A 21,212-nucleotide genomic window follows, 5' to 3' on the forward strand; every position below is an offset into this window, starting at 1 on the left:
AAAAAAAAAAACCACAACCTGAACGCAAGGGTAGGGCGAACCGGTGCGGGTTAAAGTCGCAGAAAATGCCTCGATTGCATGCTCGGTTGGGCAACCGAAGAATAGCAATGGGGGGCCCTGGGGAGAAGCAATTTGTACATTGCTTTTGATTGACTTGTCGATAATTGGAAACGGGGGAATAGTTGGAAAGTGCAGGACCGCATGTAGTTGGGAGAGAGCGCAGAGGGAGGGGAGGTGAGTTGGGAAAGACAAGGGAAGAGATGCACAGACAGAAGGACACAGGGACATGGTAACAGACCGAACGACAGACTAGGTGGGGCCGAAAGCACTTTCACAGTATGTAGAGCCATATTGATTTCAATGGGGATTAAAAATTCTGTAGCTCTGATACTTTCAGTAAACATTTTAGTAATGATAGAACAGTGATTTATGTGTTCATTTGCCTTGGGGGATGGATACTGTTAGGGTTTGTAGAAACACACCGTGTCCAAATTAGTAGATATCCATAGTAAAAAGCTGCACACAGTGGCGTACCAAGGATTATCAACAGGGGGATTCAAAATGCATTTTTTTTTATATATGAGTTTATGATTTTGTAAGTATTTATTGGTAAAGACAGATGTATCTTTTTGTTTGTTTTTTGCTGTCTGCAGTTGATGTTACTCTGTTTTAGCACAAAAAGACAATGTTGAAAATGTTGCTTAAACATTGAGATTGAAATAGAATTCACAAAGGAGAGAAGATAAAGTCGCACTTGGAGAAGCAAGAAAAATCACAGAGGAAAGAGATGGGGCACCAGCCTGAAAAGCAATGTAGTTGGATTGCAAGGAACAAGACAAATGGCAAAAAGAAAAGCATTGCAGTGGATGAGGTAATCAAAAAGTTCAATTCAACTCAAATGAAAGTGGCTTGAAATTAAAGAGAATGAGAAAATTATAAGGACTGAAAAGAAAGAAGAAAAACATGAGACTGGAGGAAGAGGCTAAGATGCTGGAACTTGATGGGTTGGGAAGAAATAAGAGTGCACAGCGTCCTGTAAAGGAGCAAGACACAATGGCGGGAACAAGAAGGTCAAAAGGAAAAACAACACCAAATCAACTCGCGGGAGGAAATCAGACAGGAGTGAGGACAGTTGGCATCAGCAGAAAAGGAGTTAGTACAATGAACACCAATCAGCAAAAACAGCAGGAGTGAGACCAAGACAAGATGAAGAGAGTAGGAGCCTGTAGTAGTGATAACAAATGATGAAAGAACAGCAGGAGGCCTGCGTTTTGGTTTTGCCTTCACTGTTGTCTTTTCGTCTTGGCTGTTGTTTGCATTTTACATTCTTCTTGCCTTTTTCATCTGAATTATCTCTGTATTCCCCTAACCTGGGAAAATGAAGGAAGAGACAAGAAGTTAATGAAGGAAGAAAAAAGATTTAAGCAAAGAATGGAAAGTACTAGCTGTAAATTACCTTGTTTCTTTAAATGAAACTTCAAAACGTGATCTTTATTTTAAATCATGTATTATTGCAATGATCGGTCTTTATTTCTGATGAACTCAGAAGTGCCTCTTTTGCTCAAGAAGATACTCCTAAAATCTCTGCGGCCCCTTCCAGATGCCAAGGTGATTGGAAATAGGAAAATCTAATATTTTCACCATGAGTGGCTTCCTTGCGTAAACACAGCTGGATTGAATAAAACATGAGCAAAATAAAACGGCTGGAAAAAGAAAAACTTGCATGAAAAAAAAATTCAAGCACGGTTGAGTTGATGCCCTCTTGCGGCCCTTTAGTCAAATGGGCTGGGTAGGTCGCATGGCAGGATCTTGACCGGCAGTGAAGGTCTTACCATCTCAAAGATTTGATCATGGTTGGGAGGGAGGTGACAACATGAAGGAGTCGACAGGACAGATCTGGACGTGCAGCGTAGGGGTTTTGCTTGGTCTCTCTCTCTCCCTCTCTAAAGTGATGCTACTGACTGGATCGCATCGGATTATGGTAATTGAGGCTCCGTCTTCCCTTGGCAATGACTTTCCAAGAGGTATGCCGACCTTGACAAGCCTCGAGATGCGATCAGGCAGGGATGCAGGATCGTTGAAGCCCCCCGTCTAAGTGGCAGGCACGTATCCGGTCTTTGTCAGTCTGGACAGGCACGATCATAATTGCCATCCTGTGCCACTCTACTGTTTCCCCTTTTTTTTGTTAAGTGTGTGTCCATCAGCTATGTACATGTATAAACCTTTTTGAAATAATCACATACTTGTGCAGAATGAATTCATTCTTTCAGTCTTCATCTGCATTTTCATATCATGGTCAGTCTCACCTGTGATGTTTTCCTTTTGTTTCTTTACTTGTGAAAAAAAAGAGCTATTGGAAAGTCTGTATAAAGTCAGATATGCTGATATTTTATTGGCTAATTACTTCTTGCATCACAAGCCTCAGGTTTAATACCTGTCCTGCAACAAGATGTACATGCACAATTATATGTACCAGAAAATCATTTGATACACCCCAGCAATAGTGTGTTCTCATATCTAAAAGTTGAGTTAAAATGTACCAAATATTTCAAAAAAAAAAATCACTGCATCTGTTCCAACTGATTTTAGCTTGCATTGGGTGTACACATAGGACCCTTTTGGATGAATCATTGCACGCTGACTCTGGAACAAATTTTGGAACAGATTTTTCTCCTTGCCTCCCCCCACATGATTGCAAGGGTTTTATTGGTGGATACAAAGGGCCCCCCAAAAATAAAAATTTATTTTGTTATAATGATTAAAAAAAAATTGGGGGTTGGACTGTATCACGGCTCTTCTTCCCGATCACATGTGAAAAGCCCAAAGATATAACCTCACACCACAGAAAGGCTGGAAAAGGTTACATAAAAATATATATATATTTTTTTTTTGGCTTCACCCCACCTAACACTTGGTTCTGGATCCACTCTTGCACATTTTTTAAGGTTCAGCTCATGTGAATACATGACTACATCATTGTTCACAGATGTATTTTTTTTTTCATTGTTATATTCGACATTATATCTTCAGCGCCTTCTCCCCAGTGCACAGAATGCCCTCCTCAGGAAGGAACAAAATTGCCCCTTCCCCAAGAAACGATGGGTAATATGCATGATTTCCATCCGATTGGATGTGAAGTCAGTAACCTCTACGACATGTGAGACTTAACCGCATGATTGATCCAAAACTGTAGAATAGCTGAGGAAGAAAAGGCCTGATTGGTCATTCTTACACCCAAATAGGACCTACCACATCAGCTTGGGTCATTCCACAGAGTCATCCTCTTTAGAGTTTCCACCAAGGGAACTCAAACCTCCAAAGGATACATTCCCCAGCATTCAATACAGTGAACTCAATGGCTGTAACCCCCGTTTTGAAATTCAGTTCCATTGGAAATGCATTTTGTAGGGGAGTGAAGTTGGTTCAGTGGTTACTTCTCTTGCCTTTCACCTCTGCAACCTGCGTTTGAATCCTTCCAACAGCAGATGTGTGGATTGGGTTTTCAGATTTTATATTCCCTGAATACTTCTTTTACATCCCTAAAACTGAGCATTTTTAGGGCCTCCTCTCTTTCAGTTTGTCCTTCCTCTTTTACCAATGAACTGCGCTGGAAAAAACAGTGAGAAAATACGTGTGGGCTATCCATGATGAATGTAAAATAAGTACTATAGTAGAAACAATTTCCTTAACTTCAGAGAGATCTGTCTAGGGGTCCCTTTTGATAGCAAGTTTATTCCATCTTTAGGTTTTTATTCATAGAGATGATCCTTAAAAAGTAATGTGTTATGAAGAAAGTCATATTTGAAGTAATTAATCATTCATCATAGCAAAAGAATCCAGCTCCACCTAAACAGTATAATGAGGGAAAAAAGCGTGAACATGCCATGAGATATTTCACCTCGAAACCCTGAAGCTCCTGGTCTTTAATTCCCCCTCCCTTTCATGAGTCCATCCTTCACACTGCCTTCACTTACGTTTGTGATGCATTCTCTCCCCTGGAAAGTATCACAGTGAAAATCTCTTTTTTTTTTTGGGCTCAAATGAATTGTTTGCAAAGCCTGCCTGCACCGGATGTTATCCCTTCTTTCTGAGATGGCAAGGTCACATGTCTTGGCTGCCTTGACTTTTTGCACTTTATTGGGTGAAACAGTCGGCCGTCGAACCCTTGATAAGTGCAGTTTCATCAGTACAAAACAGGAAAAAAATTACAGTTATGTTGACTGATCAGTGTGGCATACGTGTATGTGTGTAGGACTTGGTTACTGATACGAAAGTACATTCATGTGAAAATTCTCAGTACGGTTGATTTTCCTTCATTTGTTTTTTTATATTTACTTCAATTAATTCTACCATGTTTAATGCACTTTCTCCAGAAAAGGGATGTGAGTAACCTTTTGTACTTCCAGTATGTCACAACATAGACATCGGGAGGGGGGCTTCACTACACCCACAGAAACAACTGACAAATTAAAACATGGGGAGAATAGAAATGAAAAGTGACTGAAATAACAGGAAACCGTGATAAAAATCACTAAAATGCTCAAACAGTCCCGTAAAGTTCTCCCTTTTGGTACTGATGAGAGCCTGCTCCCTGGAAAATATTCTGGCAATGCCAATGCTTAGACGCATCCTCACTGCAGACATCTTGGGATAGTCTTTGACTTCTCATCACTTAATTGTTATCAGACTTTCTACTTTTCTTGTAGCCCATTCAGGTAGCTTAATCCCCCCCCCTCATTTGACTACGTGTTGTGATAAATGTTGTATGGTGCTAAAAACTGGATCTCATCCTCGAAATGGATAGGGTTGTAGTTATGTCAGTCTGATTAAGTCCCAGCGTAAGTCACTGCCAGTCCATCACAAGTAATCTGGTCTCAAGTTAGATCACAAGTTACTGAACTTTGGCACAAGTATTCCGTTGTTGTCACTTATCCTGTCACTTGTAAAAGGACTTGTGGCTGGACTTGTGTGATAGACAATGGTGCTGCAAAATGCCCTTAGATTACAAGTCTATAAGATTTTGGATGCATTCTGTAATCCCCATGACATGTCCCTCTTGTTTCAAGGAGGGGAGGGGGAAGATAACTATTATAGGGTCGTAATGAGAGTCAGTATTGATTCAGTGTTGTTACCAACTTTATTCAAAAGAACAACCGAGAAGGTTGCAATAGAATTGTAAGCTACTGTTGACTGAATTGGAGAATGAAAAGCAGACTATTATAATAATACTTGAAACCGAGGATCTGTACAGTGATGCAGGACTTATACACAGTTAGAAACAGGAAGTACAGTAGTTAAAAATGAAGATTCTGAATGCTAAATTCACTAAAAGAAATAAATGCAAAATAATTCAAGTGATTGTGCAGAAAAGGCGACACTACCCTGGCATCTTTCCAGGGCTTGCCAGCTGATAATTCCAACCCCTATGTATAGCTTTAAGCCCCACAATTGACTAGCAATATTTTTATCCCCTTAGAAGATATTGATGCTTTTTCAGGAGCTACATGTATATATAGATAAAGATGGAGTGATTTCAAGAAGCTTCCTCTTCTTTGAAAGTCAATTATTGACCTGTTCTTTAAAAAGTGCAGTTTCGATTGGAATAGATTGGGTGCACTGACCTTAACACTCAGACTGTCCAATATGTGTACATCTTGCATTGAAGCAGACAGAGCGTATGTTTAAGCAATTTGTTAAACAGAGAGGTAAAAATTAGTGCAAGCACCAAACAAATGACTTGCTTGTTTACATGTCAAGTGTTAAAACTATAGACTGCTTGTTTGCTTGGTGCATGTGTACATTACCAGCGGAGTTACTACTTGATGATAACAAAATCTTACAGTTTTTGTAAAAGTACGGGGCAACTTGAGGTGTTAACCTTATTTTTTAAAAATCGAATATAAGTGTACAGTGTCAAAATGACATGTATGGGACATGTAGAAGGAAAGATGCAAAATTGAAAGACTGAAAATAGTTAAACAGGCTGAAAAGTGTGTTGGAAATGGGACAACAAATGTGCAAAGAGGCAGATTTTTCAGTTAAAATATGTATGTGGTGCACACACATGGGGTACTTTGGTGGGCTGTTTCTTTTTTTTTTACCTGTAATTGGCAATGCATTGTCAGTGCATTTGGCATGGTTTGGGGAAAATAAAGCAATAACAACGGTCAAACGATAGATCACAGTGATTGCAAAAATTGTTTATGACAAGTGAGTCGGGAGAATTGTGCCAGTGCATGGTACCTTTGAAAAGGGGCTAGGGAGGAGGGCTGGTCATCGAATCTAAACAACAGTGCTTTCATGGTGAGTACATAACCTGGCTACTTATTTTAGGAGCTTTTGTTGGCCACTGTTGAATGTTAATATATCCATGTATATGAAAAGATTGCTGTGGGTCATCCACTCTGTGTTCTCCCCTTTGTTCCTCTCTCCTCATTTGTCTCCTGTTCCATGGGGGAGGTGATTTTTAGTGGGGAGTGGTTGAGGGATATGCTTGTTAGCTCCTGACCAGCAAAATAAGGGGGAAGAAATGTCTCCCCCCCCACCAGAACCCGCATTGAGGAAATAATGAGGCAAGTGATTAGACTCATTATAGTTCTAAAACGAATGGCTCCTCGGCCTCCAATGTCAGATAGGCTCCAGTGCATAATTGCAGTTGTTATGCAGTGAGATGACAACAAGATGAGATTTCTTTGTCATTTTGACTTGTCAGTAGGAATAGATCCGATTATCCCAGCAGGTATTGACATCTCCCCATTTATTGTCCAAATAATGAGGGTATGGTCTTTCTCCCAGTTTTGATTTAGATGAAAGGGTTTCTTCAAATTGTTCTGAATCATTGGAAGTTATTTTTTTAAGTGTGAGGATGTACAATATGCCTTTTGCCACCCAGATAATGTTGTCATTACTTCGCTCTCAAACATATCCGCAAATGAATATTTTTGAAGGGGATTAATTGATTTTTGCATTGATTTAGTTTTTGGAATTTTCTTTTGTTTCATGGGCTTTGTGAGTGGTGTTTTCTAAAACTAGATATATATATATAAAAAACATGTTTTGAAGGTGGTATGAAGGGAAAAGATTAAAGTAAAATTTGTCACATGGAAAGGTTGACAAAAAAAAGAAAGAAAGTGATACACTTTTTATTTGCAGACAGTACATGGCAAGAGACATTATTCTGCCACTCACAGCAGTTCCCACGAGGAGCAAGATTACACACATTAGCTCACCTATTGTGTCTGACAAACATCAAGCATTTATTCCCTGCGGCTGTCATGTCCATCAGTCATGCAAATAGTCTTTTTTTTTAATTGTATGTCCAATCAGACAGAAGCACAACCTAGCGATCAGGAAAAAAAGTGAGCGGGGATAGGGGGAGAAAGAAATATGTTCTAAACAAAAATCAATGCGAACCAAGGAAAAGAAATATGATTATCGTAGTGTGCAGATGGGAATTTCTGCCCTTTGTGGTCTGGCTTGGAGTACTGTGACTAACTGAATTACAGCGGCTGTATGTGGAAGCCCCTCTGAAGCGGCATTAGTTTAATATAATGACACAATGCATTTAATGGAATCTGCCTGTTCCCTCTGTCAAGGTTATTCCCTGCCAGTCTCCCTGGAGTAATTCTGAATAAATCTTTTCTGTTCCCAGAGAAGGACAGTGAGGGAGTTAGGAGTTACTGGCCCTGCCATGCGAGTTAACCAAAATGTGTTCCGGACGCACACGGTCGAACCTCTGCTCTTAGAGCATCAGCTCGTTTATGACACTCGACCCTCCACAGACTTTGGATTTGGGATCCTCTTCTCTTTTAAGCCCCGTCTTATAATGCCACGGGAGAGACAAAGATTTCAAACAATGAAGGAGCCATGGATCTGAGAACCTGGACCATTGTTCTTTCAATTAGCGAAGTACAAGCTTAGATGGCTTCCACCTCGGAAGAATTTAGGCATGGATGAGATAAAAAGAAGAAAAAGCTAAGCAGCTATTTGTTTGGATGAAATGGGCCCAAGGGAAGAAAGGGGGAAAAAAAGGCAGAAAAGTCTGGGGAAAGTAACTTTGTAGAGTTTAGTTTCAGTGAATGTGTTCAAATATTTAAGCTGAATGCCACCAGTATTACCCAACGGTTTTTACCTTGACATTGTGGCCGAACATTCTCGTCTTCAGATTGATTCTCTGCATCCCCGTACTTTCTTTTGTCTGCACACTGAGCCATGCAGTGGCCTTCAGGGAAACAGTAAGCAAAAAGTACCGCACAGGTACCCGATGACAAATGCACCCATTCCATTAAGCTCTTTTCGAAAAAAATTTATTTCCATGTATTCGTTTAAAGGATGGCATTGAATAAACAGGAGAATGCGCATAGCTGAGCTCAACAATAAATGCAAAAGGTAGAAATAAATTGCTAAAATACTGAACTGTATGGGGAGTCAGGTTGGCATATTGGTCGTTTCCTCACCTTCCCGGTCTGTGGTCCTGGTTGGATTCCCACTTGATCCGCATGTGGGTGAGGTTTTCAGTCCCTGCCTGATTCCCATGGGTTTTACCCAGAATATTCACCAAGGGTTCTCCTCCCACCTCTAACACTGTGACTGCTTCTCATTGTCTCTTTGTATGCCTTTCTTCAGGCTTGTAAGCTACAATGCCCAGGGGCTTTTGAAGAATCCTTGATGTCATTACCAGAAATAACTGAAAACAGTAATAATAGTATGATGGTAAATGCAAGTGATTAATTAATTTATGAGCAGATGTGTGAATGAAGGAATGTGTATCGAAAAGAGTTTTCTTCCCCATAAATGTTGAAAAAATCACTCAAACTAGGTGCGCATGAGTAAGGATGCCTGCTTAGGGTTCACAATCTTCTGTTTGGATGTGAACTATCAAGAGTTGGCTCGGACATGCATCACATCAAATGTGGCAGGTACAAGCTCAATCCAGCGACTAATGAGACAGCCAGTGAGTCCACACAATTGCACAGTGAGTCAAAGGGTTCTTTCCCAGCACAAAGCAAGTGTGCAAATCAGAGAAATGGACTCGCTCTGTCTACCGGCATAATGTGCTGATGAGACTCTGCTTGGTTGATGAAAACAAAACAAAAGTTCAGTTCCTTTTGATCCGTAAATGAGACACAGATGTCAATGACCTTTCATAATTATCTGATTCATGCTAATATATAGCTGACCAAAAGCGACATTTGTCAATGTAGCTCACCTCAGGCTGTTGTACAAAAGGGCATGCATTGTGTGCCCTTTGACCCTTTCCTCCCCACTTAAAAGCACTTCATTTTTCTTCTTTTCCTTTTTCTTTGTTGGTAGAAGTTGAAGTAATAGGATTGAGACTTGAGGACATTAGGATCAAGAGACTCCAAAGACCAACCTTTCATGAATGTTATCTCCTTTTGGCCTGAAATATCCATTGCTTTGCTCTCCAGATTTTTCTGCAATTTTTCAGTACCTTCATCTCAGTTGGAGGTATTTTTCTTGGGTTGATACTCATCTGTAAAAAAACATTTCAGTGATTATTTGGGAGACGTTAGATTTTTAGCATACAGCATGGTGGCCCACCTATCAACCCCATACATGTACATCAACATTCAATCTCCGACTGATCATGTGACTAAATCTTTTCTGAAGTTGAATTCAAATCAAGAGCATGTATGTGCTTGATTCTTTGATATTCATTAGGAGTAGTGCTGTCAAGTTTTACGGCACTTTTGCATATCGGTAATTCCAGAAATAAAGGGGCCCATTTTCTTTGTGTCCCTGTCACATCTGACATATGATTTTGTAAGTTCAGAACACATTTTCTAATTCCCAAGAGTGATAAATTTATACAAATTACTTGCCAAACAAAGAGTAATAGTTTGTAATCAATCCCAGTGATATTTCCATGTCAAATAACAAAGGTCAGATGTAACAGGGACACAAAAATGTCACACTTTTGGACCCCTAATTTCTGGAATTACCTATATAGCAGCAAGAGGAGCAGAAAACCACGTAAATTGCAAACAAAGGAAGAACTGAAAAAAATCCAGCTGTTACAGGCAGTTTTCCTAAACCTCAGGTGGGCATACAAAGCCTATTCTTGGAATGGCACAATTATTCTTGACTTGCCTTATGATGATACGTTGCACCTGCACAATGCATTTTTCGGAATCACTTCATTTCCTGTCTGAGCAGTAATTTCTCTCTACCTTTTGTTCCTCATTTGGCCCCTCCTTTGTGGTTGTTAATGCTTCATTATAAATGAAGAGTGTGCTCTGTTGCAGTGTTGAAATGTGAGTGAACATCGGTAGTAATGCATTTCCATATTTCTGGAAAATGTGAAGTTTTTGTTCCTTTTTTAAATTGCTTACAGGAAAATCCTTTGGCTGTCTAATGTATGAGAAACAGCTTATACAAATACAGGAAATTTGTCGCTCTAGGAGAATTGTCCAATCTTTTGTTCGCATAGATAGAGGCAGATGTACATTACCAGATGAGGGAGGGAGGGAGGGTGGAAACAAAACTCTAACCATAAAAGTGCTTAAATGATGGGTGATTTCTGGAAAAGACTTCCCTTGTGAATCCCTCTCCTACTTCCAGTTTGGACTGGTTGACTTGGACTCATACTGGAAGTCTTTCCTGGCTGTTTTGAGCATGGTACAGAATACTGTGATCACCGCTCCATGCTAAATGTAAGCTCAGAAGCCACAGTGTTGAGACACACATGTGCATGCACACAGCTAAATTCTTTGCCAACCAGCAGAACAGAACAGGCTTATACCTTTTTGCACATTCCCTGGCCATAATAGCCAAGATTTTTCATATACAGTAAGCAGCTTTCCCTGTCTTAGCTCACTTGCTGCTTGGTTTCCTTAATAAATTTTTTTCCAATGATATTAATTGGCTCTGTGCTGGGATGGTATTTTTTATACTAGGTTTTGCCCGTACACAAGCATGTATATTTTTACTGTATTGTCAGTATCATCCAAGAGTTGTGGAAAAATCAATGTATTCATGCCAAACTTTGCCCGGAGAGTTGCAAGCTTTATGTCCAATAAAGATTCTGTACCATTATATGACGCTGTGAACCTCAAAGCTACGTGCAATACTGTTCAAGTCAGGCATACTTAGCATGGACCTTGACTCAGAAGTCCACATAATGTGGGGTTAGAAGGTGATATGTGGACTTGCACACGTCCACACACCCATCTCTGAAAAATTAGTTCAGAGGAATTTGGGAATCAGGGTTAGGCCTATTCATAGCGAAGTGAAGAGCATAGTCTGGGAAATCATTGTTAAAAATGCAGCTCGAGTGAGCTGTCAGGGTGGAAGAAAAAGGAGCATTTTCCAAAAGTTTTTTTCGCACAGGATAACAAAAGCATACCCACACTTGACATGTGAAACAAAAGTGGGTGTGCATGCTGTAAAAGCCAAGACTAGAATTTTTTTGAATGCCCCTATCTTTAACTCCCAGCCTCCAGCAAAGCAGCCCACAAAAACACACTGCAATCCTGTCACATTTGGACAGAGGGCACACCTACAGTTACTTGAAAGTTCTTTGAAATTAACCTTGTCATGATTGTAAACTTTGGCCTTGATTTTGCAAGTCTACTGTTGAAAGATCTCGTATTTGTCTATTCCTCTTTTTCTGTTAGCATAAACGACTCCTTCACAGTATACGTGTACATGCTGTAGAATCTCAAAGACTCGAGTCCTGATCCAGTCCTCAGCAGAGTAAAGTTGAGCTCCACTGCTGATGCCTCCAATAGAGTCTCATGCATACAAGAACCTTTCCTTGTACTTCTGCTAATGCAATTAATTAAGATCGTGCTTTGATTTGGAAGGAAAAATCTACCTGATCAGGTTTCTTGTGCTGGTTTGTGGCATCATGTGACTGGCTTGATTGATTTTGGCTGTAATGATATCCAATTTTGACAATCTTTGTCAAAGATAATTTCATTTCGAGCCTGAGAGGACATCAAATGCAATTAATGTGGTATTTTTATCTTGATTACTTGAATATTTGTTCTAAAAACAAGTTAAAGAGAAATCCATGCAGATAAGAAATGTTAAAAGAGAAATGTGTGAATATAATCAATTTTTCCTGGAGAAGATTTTAAAAAGATGGAAATCATTGCCTTTGTATGCCTTTGTACCGGTACTAATTTTTGAAATTTTTTGTGTAGTTGAGACTTCTATATTGGCCACCAAAGCTTGTTGTTCAGAGCTGTAAAATGAAGTAAAAATATGGGTATGGGTAAGGTCACATTAACAGTTATTTAAAAGGTGCATTTATTCACAAGATGTCATGAGCCATTTAAGTTACCATGAAGGGGTGGATCCATGTGTGAGTCGAGAAGGTTTGGCTTTATGGTAGGTCAGCTGTCGAGGGGAGTCAAAAGTTGTCTGTCGTTGTTTTTCTTTCAGTTTCCCTTCTGTATTTTTTCTGCCTCCGTAAGACAAGAACTAGTATTTGAAGCATACACATTTGGGGAAATAGAGAAAAGTTTGGAAGCAGCAACAAAAAAAATTGAATTATTCATGTGCATTTTCTACAAATAAAGCAGTGTTGAAAAGAAAGCATATGCAAGTGATTTCCTGATCCTGTGTGTCTTTTCGGACTTGTGATAACTGAGATAGATGGTCAGTCGTCAGCCACTGATAACACTTAATCTGAATGTGAAACACGAGAAGTGAACATCCACTTCATTGCATACCATGCATGAATGGGGCATTCCCATCCAGAGTGCTCAAATTTTGCGAGAACGCCAATCTCCCTACAAAGGTAATCCAAGTCTGTGAATTTGTCAGTGAGCCATTTGATTGTCACATGAGACCATTTGATGACTGTTGTCTTTACTTTGATGTTATTCAAAGCTGTATCTGATTTCAATTGAAAACAAAATCACTCAACCAAAAGAATCTTAAATGAGACTTGTAGGTTTGCATCCATAGTGGATATGAACAAAGTGTGGAAGGATTGCAGTTAAACAACATGGAAGTTAATCTCTATTTTGAGTTGTGTGGTTCTGAGAAGATTCTAATGAACCTGCTACCACTACATTTTCTTAAAATGCAGTCAACTCCCCCACCAAAAAAGAATAAATCTGGAAATTTTGGCATTCAGAAAATGGTTGTATTTCCCCAAATCGTAACCTTCTTTGAGCATTTTTTCATATCTACATCCACAATGCAATTGAGTTCTCAAAGCTGGACTGTAGTCTCTCACTGTCGTGACTCGTTCTTCAATCTCGTCTGTACTTCTGGAGTGTAGCTTGCTTGTGCCATACACTACTGTCCCACCCTTGCCATGTCGACACCCACAACCCATGCCACACTGTTCTTTTTCTTTTCAGTTAGGTTTTAAAAAGTAAACCCACGTCAGTTTTGTACATGCCATCTGTAATGGGTGAAATCTTGAAATCCAGTTAAGCTGTACCTTTCATTTTTTCAGGATTACTGCTAATCACCCTACTCATCAACACTGGATTGCAGGATGTGGATAAACAATCACCTTAAAACTTGGGTTTATTTATTTTGTCTGTGAACCGCTCTGTAGTGCATAGACCTGAATTTTGGCTAGCACCACCTCCTGCTGGTTTTATTACAATCACTCTTTCACCGGCCTTTCTCGTCCGCTGTTTTTTATCAAATTTGAAAAGAGGCAGTAATTTTGTTTCACACATGGCTCCCCCAATGAAATTTTTTATTATCTCTGCACTGCATGGGAACATAGTGGTTACTACCACTGTTATTATTTTGGTTATTAGTTTCTCTACCTTTGCAGTCAGCAAGGGTTGGGACTTTAGGAGGAAAATTATAGCACACAACTTCCGATACCTGATAAATCAAGTTATTATTTTTTTCCTTCCTCTTCTAGTTTGCTTCCTCTTTTTTTAGGGGGAAGTAAATGTAATATTTTTAACTGAAACACAGTGTTTTGCATTGCTTCTCAAAATTGAATTCTAAGGTACGCACAGAAAAAGCTCAACCTGTCACAATTTTTTGATGCTCAGAGAAAGGCCAAGGAATTTGTTGTCGGAGTCATGCAGTTTCGCTTTGGCATTGAACCTAGTGCAAGGGAAAGGCAGTACTTCAAACTTTGAACAAGCAACTTGATGCAAAGATTCAATTTTCTATTGGCACAGCCTGATTAACTTTGAACTGCAGTCTACTACAAGTACTTGCATCCCTCAAAATGATTCGGCTGGCTTGAACCACAGCATTATGACTCACCTTAACTCTGCATCCAAAAGTACCACATTTATTCATGCTATGCTATTATTGCCAGTATCTCGTCAATTTCAACATCAAATTATGTTATGCTTTCCCCTAAAGTGCATTTTTTATGAGGGCATAATCCGTAGTCCTGATACACTATGAGTCGCACATGGTTTGTTCTTGTTTAATTACAAATCATATTTTTAAGGGAGAGATATTTCGCATTTTTTTATTAACAACCCACCCCAACATCTCTTCCACCCCAACATCTTATTTCAAGAGCGCAGGTGGTTGGGGTTAAATCCCTACCCTGGGGACTAAGCACCACTCAGGTTAGATTCCCAGGCTCTGAAAGTCCAAGCTCCAATGGCCATCATTAGACAGTAATTCAAGCCTTTAGAATAAATGGAGGCTGGTGATTACAAATCTCTCACATTACTGTCATTTGAAGGTAAAGTCAGCTCCACAGGCATAAAGTATATCTACACTTTTGATCTCACGCTTGTTATGTGGCGGAACAGCGGTGACAGCTAGACGCTCTGGATTTTTTTCTTGAACGCTTCTTTGAAGATGATGCAAACTTGCATTACACTTGATGGTATTTAAGACAAAGTGGCTCTCATACAACTGTACTCCATGATGACCGTTGTTTAAAAGCCAGTCGGAACGGTCTGTTGTTCAGACTTTGCTGAAGTATTAACAAAAAGACTTTAAGGATAGATAGCTGTTGTGCAGAGGACCTGTGAAGTAATTTCGTGTAATCTACAGTTGTCAAGGAGACCAACATTAGGGGAAAAAAGCCAGAAAATAAGCAATGAAGGGAAGTAAAACCAACAAGAAATTCAACAAAACCCCTCTGTTTCAAACAAGTCCTTTGGAGGAACTTACAAAGTGATCAGCAAACAGTACTTTCCAGAATTAACACACAACAGAAAAAAAAAGTTTCAGAAGACGGTAAATGCAGTTTCACCACAAATTTGTACCACTCTTAATTTTTCTAATCCACAATAACAGGCTGGGACACCAGCTAGACTAGACACAGTATAACCACCGAATGTCACTTTTGAATTAGAAATTGTTCTCTTGGCATCAACAAACAGTTTTGATCATTGTTCCGAAATATTAGCAGCCAAGATGCTTTAAAACATCGTGGCATTTGTAGTCTCTCAGAAAAAGAATGTATAAGCCCCATGACTGAATACACTTCATTCTTGTAAAAGAAGTATAGTGGTTAGTTGTGCTGGTTTATCCAGTCTTGTAATAGAAGTGTGTTAGTTGGTTGTGCCGGTTTATCTGGTCTTGTAATAGAAGTGTGTTAGTTGGTTGTGCTGGTTTATCTGGTCTTGTATTAGAAGTGTGTTAGTTGGTTGTGCTGGTTTATCCGGTCTTGTAATAGAAGTGTGTTAGTTGGTTGTGCTGGTTTATCTGGTCTTGTAATAGAAGTGTGTTAGTTGGTTGTGCTGGTTTATCTGGTCTTGTATTAGAAGTGTGTTAGTTGGTTGTGCTGGTTTATCCGGTCTTGTAATAGAAGTGTGTTAGTTGGTTGTGCTGGTTTATCTGGTCTTGTAATAGAAGTGTGTTAGTTGGTTGTGCTGGTTTATCTGGTCTTGTAATGGAAGTGTGTTAGTTGGTGGTGCTGGTTTATCTGGTCTGGTCCTCAAAATGACTTGTATTGAGGTTGTACATGATGAGCCCAAATTCATCCAACCTTTTTTTTGCACAGGTAAGGGAAAAACATTGCGAATATAAGATGGTGAAATTTGGTTTGGAGTTGTGTAGCAGATGTTACATAATTATGTTTTTACTTCATTGTGGTAGAGGCTTGAATGTCTGTACATAAGTTTTCCCTTTTCAAGTGATTTGGTAAGCTGCACATTCATTTTTTGGTAATATGTGCCCAACATCCTGTATATATGTGTATATGTAAAAATGAATTAATATACACGTAGAAAGAAAAACTTCACACAACTGTGCACTTATAATTGTACTTCCTGTTCTAACAAAAAAAAAAAGAAAGAAGAAAAATGAAGTTTAGCTGTACATCAGCACTGCAGTTCAGGTCAGTTAGTACTGATGTTTATGGAAAATTAAGAAACAACATTCTTGTTTAAAATCATTTGGGAGATCTTGCCACAGTTGTGAAACCTATCATATTTACATTGGACCTAACACTCATCAAATATGAGTTAATTTACCAACTAAAGTTACAGCCAAGATGAGTTTTCTTGAAATCCTACACACTGGTCACATAGATAGAAAATGCACTGCATTTTATAATCATCTTTCAACATAGAATTTCCAGATGATTTGCATTAATGTGTTGTTTTGCTGGAATACAATTTACAGCATTTCATACATTGGCACCTTTAAAGTTAATCCATTGCATTTGAAATGTTATGTTTAGATTTTAATTTCAGAATGTCTACCTATGATGGAAAACCATGGAACCAGGCTTTGGTTCTTAACCCTTTCCACCCTGTCTTTTGATTGGTCTGAAAGTTTCATTTACATGAATTATTTATCAGCTATCCCTATCTTCACAGGCAGTTTATCCAATGTCAAAGTCCACCCAGCCAATCATATTTCCTGTTAGATTAAACACATTGAAATATCCAACATTAATTATTCATGATTTCTTACCTTGCCCACTTCATGCACTACTGACTGGTGTGAGTGTACATGTACTCATTAATCATTCAAAACCCCCAGCCAATTGGAGTCAGCACGAGACCCTGCTATTAAGTATTCATGAGAGATTTGGGGGTGTTTTACAAACAATTATTGATAAACTGGCATGCACACCAACAAACTAAGAGGGGGAAGAGTGTCTTCACTTTCTGTACAGACCAATCATAGTCAATCACTGTAAATTTTTTATCAGGGTTTTGCCTGAATGATTCATGGTACACTCCAGCTGAGAAGGTTCAGGGAGGGTATTTGGTGGTTTGGAAAAGCACAAGAAGAAAGACCCGTGGAACTACCCTGATTAATTGATGCTAAGCTGGTACAACCTGTTTTGGAGCAGCAGACACTTGTGAATATTTCATGCCGAGCCGTCCATTCCCTCCATGTTTAACAGCCTTTTCTAGATGAAGTATACTTGCTGGCCGTGGACACATTCTCTGGTTGCTAAAGCAAACATCTCTCCAGGGGGCGTGGTCTTTTCTTCTTTTGTATATGGCAATATTTAATTAATTAATCAAACCATGACGAAATAAACATTTTGAAAACCAACTGTAAACTGTGAAACATTCATGCATCTCAGTGGCAAGTACAAACTGACTTACAAGTGAGCAATTAGTGTACATATGTAGATCCAACAATGTACATGTAGTACTCTTCATTCAGACCAATTTATGACCGCTGTTAGTTGTGTTCTGTTGGTGTTAGATTCAGGCACACAGCCCAAAACAAAGACACTTGGACTTGGAAGTAGTGAAATAGGAGCTTTCATTTGTAATTGATTGCTTACAGAAGGGGGCACCCTGCAGTGTTACACCTTCAAAACTAGGCAAAACTAAACTCTGAAACAGAATAGGCCTATGTGCTTCTTGATTGACAATGTATTTTGGAGTTAATAGTGCTAAATGTAGGATGTAGCAAGCCACATGGTATGTTGTGGCATGCATTTGTGCTACGGAGTGGGAGTGATGTAAATTAACATATTGCCCGGCCATGAGAATTTGGAGGGGGGGGGCTGGTTGACACCATGTGACACTTAGGCTGTTCATGAAACAAATATACATTTTAAATATGTATACTCATTTTTACACCCCTGAATGGTTTATATATTTCCTGTTTACATTTTGGTTGTTGGGAGTACAAAAATTCCACACAATCTGTCTTCAATTATTTTTTTCTCTGTTGGGGCTCTCTTAACCACAGAGTAGGCAACAGACTTTTGCAGCACTATTAAGATGTCGATGTCCAGTCTGTCCAGAGGAGTCCAATTTTGGTGCTTGGGATGGGAAGCATGCATGAGTTTCCATGTCCTTGTCATGATTGGCTCTCCATTTTGTGGTTAAAGGGACCATGTAATAGAAATTTTGTACCGATCCTTGAAATTGCCTTTTGCGTTTAAATTAACCTTATTTTTAATTTTTGTTTTACTATTTTTTGGTCTATGTTCTGAGGCCTTTTCAGTTTATGCTGATATGTATTTGCCTATTCATAAGCAAAACTGTGATGTGATGCAAGGCACTGAACCTCAATATTGCATTGATACGTGTGCGAAAAGCCAGATTTTTATACTTTGCTATTGAAGATTTCCATTTCCCTTAGCATTTTTGTTGTATAAGTATATAGATGGCATTAACCTTTTCTCAGAAATGTTTTTAAAGATCAAATTCAATACATTTTGGTTGTTTGGAAGTAAAAATATTCCACACATCAGTTGTCTGGGGGATGATTCATTAGCCCATCACTCAGTCAAAAATTGATGGAGGTATATACTTCATTCCCCTATATAAATATATGTACCCCTAATGCTAAAGCAGACAGGACTATTCATTCTATGTAGCTTTATATGTACACTAACAGTACTGACATAGTATGGTGCTTCACCCCATTAGGTATGTACGTTCCTCATTCTAAATGGGCATTCATATATTTTGTGAACACTTGAAGTTTATTAGCTACGTACGTACTGCTTTCTACTATCATCAATGTTTTTGCACAGCAGTCACTGGTACCACTGAGTCTCATATTTTCATCCATGCTGTGTCTTAAGTCCATTTGGTGGAGCTGTCACCCAACATCTATTTTATTATGTAGACTTCTATAACCCCATGAACTGACCCGAATCCCACACCCCGCCCTATATCTTTCATTCTTTGTTTAATTTCATACTTATAGGGGGAATACTTGAGCCTTAAAAAGGATATCCTTCTTTTTGTGTCTAGAGGATATGGTGATGTGTGAAATGCCCGTCTTTCTGCCTCAGCTTATTCGTTTTCAATGTTTTTTGACCTGGCCATCCCAGGAGCTACCTTATGAGAACAGATGCGAATAAGATGAGCACGAGGATGTTCCAGAGCTCTCAGATATTAAAACCTCCTTGTCTGGAGTGTGTACTCTCCTGATGTCTTCCAAATCTAATCATCTCTCGTGGCCAGGGAGCTCGTGTCGCAACTCCTCTGGAAGAGCGACCGCTGCAGCCCGCACGCACAGAGATATTATGTTGTCATGCTTCCATTGATCCAAGGAACATTGTTATAATGTGGATATATTAAGTACCAGAAAGTAACTTGTCGATACAAAGACATTTTGACTGTTACTCAGCACCTCTGAATTGCAAAGCTGATAAGTATTCAGGGACTGATCTGAGAAGTCTTTTTTCCATTATATTGCATCTAATTACAATGGAATCAGTCATGAGTTGTATTTTCACTAATGAACTGTGGCCTGGAAATTTGTTATTGCTTTTTAATTGTTTGGTTCATTTTTGTTTCCAGAGGTGTCTTTGTTTCCTAGTCTGCACTCATTTTTGTCAAATTTCTACAATAAATGTCACCTTTGTTCTGGAAGGCATTGCATACTTAAGCTATCTGAAGACACTTCCTATAAAAGTCACAACATTGGTGATGATAGCTCTCAAGCCTTTCTAACATCATTCATTTTATTGTTTCTTGGGTGGGCCCCAAATGATCAGTGATGTCATGCAAAAATGTGGCACACTGAAAATACTCCCAAACCAGTGTGCCCAGCTGTTTTCTGACTAAATCAGTGTAAAAATGAAACCAAAAAAGTCATTGGATGTCATTTCCTGGGGTTATCAAGGCAAGGATAACCTTGCAGCCCTGTGTTGTCTAGGCCTCAGTTCCCAGCAGTGACATAGCAAGATAAACATTGGAAACCGCACCCCAACCATGAGTGTGAGACAGTTCAACCTTCCTCCCCTCTCCCATCAACATGGTTAAAAGCCACAGGTTGATGAACTGGCCATAACAAGTGGAATCTCACCATATCCCTGTATTTCTATGCAGAAGAACCCCTGGGAAATTTCACCGCTCAATATTCCTATTTGCTCTGTGCACGATCCATTGAGGGCGCTATACCTGCACAAAACTAGTCTTTTCTTGTTACTTTCACAAGAAGTAACAGAAGTCACAGAAGTGCATGCCAATTACATGTGCAACATAGCACAGCCATGCATTAACACCTTTCACCCAGACTACACTTAGGGAGCCAAAGTGTACCCGAGTACAAATAAGACAGGACACAAGAGAAAATGTCACCAGGCCATCTGGTTTTCTTCTTTCTTAAAAATTTTCACTGTTAAAGGGACAAACTGCACATTGTGTTCAGCTTGGTTAACATTTATAATAGTAATATTTTACCAAATCCATGAAATTGCCTTTTGCATTTAGATTACCTTATTTTCAATTTCTGTTTTTTCCTATTTAAAGTTGGGGACCACTTCTACAGCTTTATGTGTCACAGATGCGGTGAAAGACAGCATATCTCCGTCTCTCAAGATTTGGGGGAAACCTACATACTTTTTAAATTGTTTGACTATTGTCCTAATCCATGCTTGTATAAATTGTCTGGTCTGTCACAAAGTAATACTCCAAATTGGTCAATATTTGTGGATTCTCAGTGTTCTCAAAATTGCTTTTATGCATAAAGAAAGTGAGATTAAGAGGAATAGAGTTCAGACCATTGAGCCACTTAATCATCTTCACCACAGCCTTTCATATTCCTTGCATGAATTATTCCTGAACAGTTTTACCAAGTTCCTTCAAAAAGAGGCAACTTTTCAGATGGAAATTATTCTTTTAGTTAAATTTATTCCTTTTCCCTTTATTGTTTGTTTTCATCCTTAATTCCCCATTTCCAACTTACTCCATTTAATTCCCAGAGATCAATTTTCAAATTGAAAATGATCAGGGGGAGGGGGAGACTTCCTCAGTAGAGACTGAATTTCAGTTTGCTATTTTGTTGCTACGGATCTAATACTTTGCAGTTGTCCAAAGAAAATAATAATTCATGTTATTCATAACTCTTGTACA

General features: G+C 39.1%; 1 protein-coding gene across 1 annotated transcript in view; it reads left to right on the forward strand.

The window, feature by feature from the left end:
• Nucleotides 1–21,212, forward strand: part of LOC110984191 (protein couch potato-like) — a 112,955-nt gene that overhangs the window by 5,033 nt on the left and 86,710 nt on the right. The window lies entirely within an intron of this gene.

This window comes from Acanthaster planci, linkage group LG08 (genome assembly GCF_054643075.1).
Source record: "Acanthaster planci isolate LZ-2023a linkage group LG08, COTS_SCS, whole genome shotgun sequence".
In the NCBI taxonomy this organism is placed as follows: Eukaryota; Metazoa; Echinodermata; class Asteroidea; order Valvatida; family Acanthasteridae; genus Acanthaster; species Acanthaster planci.